The sequence below is a fragment of the Diadema antillarum genome, unplaced genomic scaffold, assembly GCF_040938485.1.
Source record: "Diadema antillarum isolate AM-2024a unplaced genomic scaffold, OU_Dant_1.0 seq00000998_RagTag, whole genome shotgun sequence".
In the NCBI taxonomy this organism is placed as follows: domain Eukaryota; kingdom Metazoa; phylum Echinodermata; class Echinoidea; order Diadematoida; family Diadematidae; genus Diadema; species Diadema antillarum.
In genome coordinates this window covers 1,718,738-1,727,168 of record NW_027271836.1, presented here as the reverse complement: position 1 = coordinate 1,727,168, position 8,431 = coordinate 1,718,738, and the positions used below count along the sequence as shown (strand labels likewise).

The following is an 8,431-nucleotide window of genomic DNA, read 5'->3' as shown; positions in this document are numbered from 1 at the left end:
GTTCATAATGGTGGGCTAATTATTGCAATAGCGGGTTGTCGGTTGCCGTAAAATCGAAGAGAGGTTGTGGGGGAGGAGAAGGGAGGGGAAGGGATTGAATGGGGACCGAAGCGGGCATTCCATGGCGGATAGCTGGCTTTGTTATGGCGCCCTTTCGTCTGGTGACGGACAGGTGAGAAACTCGCCTTGTAGTCTGCCCACCGATGAAACGACGCTATTGTGATGATACGTTTCGTCCGTTAGCCGCGAGTGTGCGGAAGTGTAAGCGTGTGTGTGTGTGAGTGTTATTTCATTTTGAATAATGCCGTCTTCGAAGTTCAAAATTCAGTTAGTCGAGGAGAATTGCTATAGATCTTTTTCCAGCAACAGAGGTATACAGTAGATGCAAGGTACTATACGAAATCCAGACCTTTAATTATAAACACTATATCACTTACATTAGAAATCCATACGGCACTGTACTTTTTTCAAGTTTTGATTTTTAGAGTCATTTCACTTCGTAATTAGTGCGAAAATAAATGCAATATTTCTCGTGTTAAGATGTGTCATGTTTTATAATTATATTTCGTTATATCAATTCAATGCAAATTTGTTTAAAAGATGGAAAAATGAAAGAGAAAAATGCCTACAAACGAAGCTAACAAGAAAACTAATTAGATTCCTTTATATTGATATGGTTATTTTTCGTACATCCAGATTACTTTTAATGGATTTCAGTGTGCGCGTTTCATACATGTCAAACTAAAATAAGCTCTCGGGTAGTGATCAGAAATCTGAGAAATTTGTGTGGCAAGCCTTAGATTATTAGAGGTTCGAATTGGTCATGTACTCGTATTTATAGTCAGAATCAGGCAACACTAGAGATAAAATTTACTTGACATCGCTTAACTTATTTTACTGGAATTGGCGGTAAAAACCCCAGTTACTCTGAAGTGATTTCATAATAGCTGCTGTGAATCACATACCATCCTGTTTTCTCCCGAGAGAAAATGTGGCACCCCCATTGCTCTCCAAGGTCACCAGGTGTGGCCTTCCAAAATGGGAGGAGGGACCAAGCTTATAGGAACATGACAGTAAACAAGGGGAGATCAATTAATTGGGCCCATTATCACAACGGGAGAGGGGATCGATCCGTGAGAAGGAGATAGTTTGAGGGCCTCTTGGCGGTGAGCAGTTAGGACAGTGTGATCAATAATCCTCATCTGGTAAAACCCTATTCAAACAAGTGAATTCCAGAGTAACCGTTTGTGAAATATTTTAGGGGAGGGAGACAACTTTTATGTGTTTTGGACATGACACACAAATGTTTTAGCCAACAATGTTCCAATCGATCTAAGAGCAAAGAGTATATACATTCAGGTTCTTAACACTGGAATAGATAGAAAGATAAGTGCCTGGTTGGGGAGAATCCTTCCGTTTCCCTGCACATGTTCGATTGGAAAACATTACTGTCTCCATAACACTTAAGAGATTTAAAAGATTTTTTGTTGATTTTCTGTCAAAGGGGTAGGGCGAGTGCAACATACACGGAGAGGGGAACAGAACGTTTCACTTTTATTTGAAATGCATACAGTGCACTCCCGATATAAAGAATACTGTTATAACGAAATTCTCATTACAACGAAGGAAAAATCCAGGTCTCTAAATTATCACATGTATCTTCACATACTTTACTGTTTGGCTATAACGAAATTTCAATGTAACGGGGGAAAAATCGCCAGTCCCGACGACTTCGTTAATTTGATATTAATGACTTCGCAGGTGTATTGAAGTGGTTTACAGCAATCCCTCATCTTCAAAAAAGAAATCTAAAATCTCACTTGCTTCATCAATAATTCCGTTGTAAAGCGCATTTGAAAATACATGGCAAATGCGCTATATAAAGATATTGTTATTATTGTTATTATCGTTGTTGTAATTATTGTTATTCATTTAGATACAATAACCAAGCTATATCGGTTTGCTGTGTTTGGGGTTCTCCTGGCTCTTATAATCACACCTGGGCCCTTTTTTATAAAGAGTTAAAATTGATTATATAGTTGATTTCAACTGTAAGTCTATGGCAGCCTGTGTAGTAAGGAAATTTAAAATCGATTTTATCTTTTGATAAACGGGGCCCTGACATGTAAATTATACATCTTATATAAACTTTACTTGTTGGTACAAAATCACGCAGAAATGTAAAAAAAAGGAAATAGAATAAGATATAATAAATAAAAACACAAAAACAGTACACGGTGAAATGCAGTTTTCCGTAATAATTACAGTCTCTCAAGTGTGACTGGAACAAAAGTGACTAAAATTTCACGTGACGCATCAGTTGTCATGTTCATATAATTATGTATCACCAACTCACCCCCCTTCCTCCACGCCTTCATCTCTAACCTGCCTCATTTTTTTTTCTTTATCTTTTAATTGTAATGTTATTCACTACCGGTTGCCAAATAGTCAAGCTTTGTGCTTATTCTTAGCAATCGTTCTGTATACAAATTAAGATGTAACTCATGTAATTATGTTACAGATATTATAATTGATGAAAATGATGATAATTGTGAGAAATAGTCATATTACTGTTATTTTGTACAATTTAATGAAATTGCAGAAAGCAAAAAGCAAATTGCAGAAGACTTTTCTAGTGGTCATTTATGGATACTGTTCCCCAAACGTGTATGCGAATTCAGCATCGACCAAGAGATTTATGAAACATCAAAAAAAAAAATCTTTAGGAGGAGAGTCGGACAACTTGTTCAACTTTTTTGTTTATGGTTTTGTGTGGTAGATTCCATGTGCATGGACATTCTGGTACAGTTGGTAGATTACAGTTGCAGAACGACACAAGAAATTCAGGACTTACACAAATCATTATGCTCTTAATGAACGGTACACATTCCCTCAACCTGTAACTGAGATAGAGTAGATGGCGGCAAAACAAATATTATTCTTCGTGCTTTCTGGGAGGAGCTATGTCAAGTGTTCTTTCGATATTCAAGCAAAATACATTTATGATACTTTTGAACTTATCATCTGAGTGTCCTCAAATTCGTGTTTCACAAGTCTTTCTGCATTCACTAAATCCACTTATTATATGTTGGTCCTTATTTCCCATTTATAAGTGGGCATGTTTGTTTGTTTGTTTGTTTAATGTGTTATGTTATCTTTTGTGGGGGGGGGGGGTTCCAGACTTTCCTCCCTCGCCATACCCGATGCATTCACGACTGAATTTCATTTGCACGTATATCCTTATCATTGTTACGGAAATCTCAGTTCATATGCTTGGAAATGCCTATTGAAATAATAACACAATGATAATAAAAGTAAAAAGTCTGTGTTTATGAATGTATACAGTCAGAACTAACAATCAAAAGAATCAGTTCCAGAATAGTTCACATCTCAGTTTGCCGAAATGGGATCCAGTCAAGTGTGACTTTGTTGTAAGGATGTTTATTATTGGTGATGATACTGCTGATAGATTATCAATGCAAGTAAAACATTGCAATTTGATTTGTTTCGGCTTCTACTTCATTCTTCCCGTCATTTTATACTCCAGAGGTCAAACATTTGGGAATGTATCCTGTATTTCGTTGGGCTGGTTGTGGTAAAGGAACTATCAGACAAACTTAGTTATGCTCATTTCGTGTGATCATGGACCTAATTAGGTCCATGGTGTGATGAAAGGTCTTGGATGGATAACTAAAGATCATTCATGCAATGATTGTACAGATCTGCGAAGTAAATTCGAGATCTTTCCACCCTATCAAAGTGCCATTCTCGACGTTCTTGAAATATTTTCAAAAGTTGCATTTGACAAGAGCAGTAACAGATTAGCTGGTTGGGATTACTCTCTCTATTTTATATGACTTCATAGTCCTCTATCCTCTTAGTGCGAAATCCAGATCCGAAAATTACCTGCACATTTGAAATCGACTAGTGCCTTACTTCATGCCTGGAGTAAGGGACAGGATGATACCTGAGTTTTCAATCAATAGAATACAGTAAGCAACTCTCTTGCCTTTCGCCCGGTTTTCAAAAACGATTATAAATGATTCGACGTGTTTGGCGTGAAGTGGCAACAAGAGTTATAGTCCAAGAGATGGCGCTATATATGCGGTGCTGTTCTTCCCCATTGCACGCAGGCATCTGATGACCCCGGATGGTAAATGAACTTCAGTTCATCTCAGTTTTGCAACCTTTCATGACAGAAAAATATGATGACAGAAAAAGATAATGGTCATTAAGAACAAATTACATAATGTTAATACGCAATGAATAAGCGCAGTCAAAGAAAAACATGAATATACTTTCAATTCAATTCAAATGAATTTATCAGGAATTTTCTGCTTTGAATATATATTACAAATGAAATTGTATGTATAGATGAGTTGTATTTACGGAAGAATTGTTTGTATAGATGAATTTTTAATGAGCTAATTGTACACAAGAATTGTCTAAAAGCATAATATTTCTCTTGTAATACAATAACAACTAAATCTTGTACAAGGGGCTGTCACTTTAAAATCGAAGTTACTTGAGAAGATGACCTCTTTACATACCTAATGAAAATGGATTAATAAAGGTTTAATCTAGATTTCTAAATAAATAAGGAAGTGCTCCCTTGAGTATAAATCAGTATTTTTAATGTGTATAGAGAGAATTCAGACTAAAAAATGATGACAATTATAAAACTTTGCAAGGATCCATAAAGACAAGGAGTGTGGAGATTCAAGTGGGTCAGTTATAAAATTAGGACTCTCTAAAATCAAAGACTGAGATATCACATCAGATTAATATACAAGCGACTCGATGAACAGATACTACACAAGACCAAATCCAAAAGGCCGAGACGCAATTGCTGAAATCAGAAACGATAATCTTGTTCTGGGATCGATCATCAAGGGATGGTTACCCATTACAGTAACCGCAACGTCCTTTCTGCCTTATATCTTGAAAAGCTTGCCTTAACACATGAAACGGCCAGCACTGTCCTTGGAGCAAATGTAAAGTTTTATCCCATGGAATAACTTGCTGGATCATCTTTTTGTTTTAAACACGCTATTTGAAGGCTATATATTCCCAAATTGTATTATAACTATTGTACATGGAATCATCAAAATAGTGAGCATCATCATTTATCCAAATTCAAAAAGATGAAAGTTAGCATTTCTCTTTTGGGCTTGGCCATTGTAACAGACTGGCCTTATTAGTGGTTTGAAAGAAAGTTTCACCATCTTTTCCATTGCAAAATAGGACCAGGGAATCGTAAGGAGGTATATACGTGGAATGAATAATGGTGATGACGATATTTTTGATCTCCCAAAGAAAGAAGACAAACTAAAAAAGACAGAGGTTTGGGGGAGAACATTGAGCTTTAAGCGAAAGCGTTTAAGAGTTGCAGTAATAACAATTGAACATTTTCAAGGAATTCTACGAAATTGTTGCAGTGAGAGATTGAAGAGAGGAAGATAGAAAGCCAGATTCTTTCTTTGGATTATTATTACCCCCTAAGGGGTGGGCCGATCCCGGAGGTACTGCAATACCGGGCCAACCCGTGGCCAGGATGGAGCAAGCCCCTATTCCATGGCCTTGGTGCAAAAATCAGATTAATATACAAGCGACTCGATGAGTCGCGTTCCAGATATTAAGCTGAAAAGAACAGATACTTTTCTTTCAATTTTATTCAATAAAACTTTCACAGTATATAATATTTACATTTGTATAAACATGAATACATATAAATGATATATAAAGCACAAGAATACTGATTCTGAAATGAAAACTAAACAAACTCGAGAAAGAATCCTTCAGTTAACACCACCTTAGGACATAATTGAATATGATAACTCATTTAATTGCTTGATTCCGCCCTATAAATCTACCCGTCAAAGAAATTTGCGTTAAGTGGGAAGTGCACCAAAGGTGTATATTCCAACGATATAATCGCATCCTTTAAAACAATCAGCCTTCTGTCCGAATCGGAAACCGCGTTCAACCAGACTGTCCATGCCGGGATTGGTTGGCATGGCAACCCCTCAAGGGGCCCATTTCCCCCTCATTAAAAGATCTCAGGAATGTGGCTACTAAAGCACGTGGGTATGTACACATGATCTTAGCCAAAAGGCCGAGAAGCGATAACCATTGCTGATATCAGATACGATAATTTTTTTTGTTTCAAACAATATTTTATTTCGATTTCATCATCCATCATTGATTACAATTCAATATTTAATTGTGTTGCTTGCAGCGTGACATTTCAAACGTATATCAAAATATTACAAAATAATTCTTAGGACTGTCATTGTGTAAATTTCCGATTGTTCTACTACTAGTATACAATACACAGTAGCTGCTTCACAAATATAATCATCTCCGCAATAATTATAAAATCAATTGTTAATGCCTAATGGGTCAGCAAAACCAAAATGTATGTACAATACTCATTACAAAATATACCCATTGACTGCGTCCGTATACTCGTCACAGCAGTGATTATGAGATAATGAAATCAATATTGTTAAGGGGTCAAACACAAGGTCTGCATACCTATGCATCAGGTGTCAACAAAAAGCCTACATACCTATGTACACACAATCCAATATACAAACATTTTACAAATCTTCATGATCAATGTCTGTACATAATTCATACCTATAAACATTACCCCTTCATCGCTCACCCGTATAACCTCAACAACACTTCCCCCTCTAAATAGGCATACTCCAGGTATACCTCACTCCAGCACAGATACACACACATATTTGCACGCACACACACACACACACACACGCCCACAAACATCGAACCTGTTCACCAAACACTCAACAACAAAAAGCACAAAAAAAAGGTATCAAATAGTAGTGCAGTAAGTATCCCGTGCCATTAAATGATTCCATTTCCTGCTGTGCAGGGCCAGCGTACCTCGTTTCATTGAACATGAAGAACATAATCTTGTTCTGGGATCGATCATCAAGGGATGGTTACCCATTACAGTAACCGCAACGTCATTTCTGCCTTACATCTCGAAAAGCTTACCTTAAGACACGAAACGGCCTGCACTACCCTTTGAGCAAATATAAAGTTCTATCCCATGGAATAACTTTCTGGATCATCTTTTGCTCTAAACACGCTTTTTTAAGGCTATATATTTCTAAATTGTATAAACTGAGTCTGTCTTTTTCTATATATCACTCTGACTAGGTCTCAATGTGTCATGCGCATTGATTCACTCAGAACACAATGAATGAGCGACAGCTCTCCATGCAAATCGCGAATCGCGGAAATATGAATAGTCATTATCACCCTTGAACCATTAGGAGAGCTAGAATTTCTGACGTCACCACGTGCCGTGTTAAACCTTGATACCAGACAGACAGACAGACAGAGAGACAAACGTCAAGCCATCGTTGCGGTTATTCTCTTGCAAATGCCGTGTGAGGCGCCCTTTCTTTTCTTTCCGTCTGCCTTTTCAATTTTTCTAACCCTTTGTTTTCTTACTTTAATTTTATTTTCATTGGCGAGAAAAAAACTAAATCAAACAATAATGCCACCATTTTTTATTTTCATTTATTATTAGAATTTTTGTAAATGGAATCATCAAAATCATCAACATCATCATTAATTTATCCAAATTCAAAAGGGTAAAATTTAGCATTTCTCTTTTGGCCTATAGGCCGTGGTAACAGACTGGCCTTATTAGTGGTTTGAAAAGTTTCACCATGTTTTCCATTGCAAAATAGGAACAGGGAATCGTAAGGAGGTATATACGTGGAATGAATAATGGTGATTACAGTATTTTTGATCTCCCAAAGAAAGAAGACAAACTAAAAAAGGCAGAGGGTTGGGGGAGAACATTGAGCTTTAAGTGGAAGCGTTTTAGAGTTGCAGTATAACAATTGAACATTTTCAAGGAATTCTACGAAATTGTTGCAGTGAGAGATTGAAGAGAAGAAGATAGAAAGCCAGATTCTTTCTTTGGATTATTATTACCCCCTTGGGGGTGGGCCGATCCCGGAGGTACTGCAATACCGGGCCAACCCGTGGCCAGGATGGAGCAAGCCCCTATTCCATGGCCTCGGTACAAAAATCAGATTAATATACAAGCGACTCGATGTGTCACGTTTCAGATGTTAAGCTGAAAAGAACAGATACTTTTCTTTCAAGTTTATTCAATCTTTTTCATATGTACATATTTACAACCACGGCAAGAATGATAATTATATACAATAAGAAGACATACAATAACTCATTTGAATTTTTTTAAACATATAACCTACCATTGGCCTCTACCCCAAGTCATACATTATTTACATAGATTGCCGTATTTCTCAAGCTGTTGGGCCAGCTGACCGAGAGTCCGCGAGACCGAAGGTACACAGCAGCCTCCCGCAGACACACACACAGACATTCCTCATGCACGCTCACGCAATCACCTTAGAAA

At 37.2% G+C, this 8,431-nt stretch overlaps 1 non-coding gene and 1 pseudogene across 1 annotated transcript; both read right to left on the bottom strand.

The window, feature by feature from the left end:
* Positions 1–5,500: 5,500 nt before the first annotated feature.
* On the bottom strand, positions 5,501–5,687 carry LOC139742430 (U2 spliceosomal RNA). Its single transcript, XR_011711701.1, has one exon. It is a non-coding gene; the product is annotated as a U2 spliceosomal RNA (small nuclear RNA).
* Positions 5,688–7,985: 2,298 nt separating this feature from the next.
* LOC139742433 (U2 spliceosomal RNA) lies at positions 7,986–8,207 on the bottom strand (annotated as a pseudogene).
* Between the last annotated feature and the right edge of the window lie 224 nt (positions 8,208–8,431).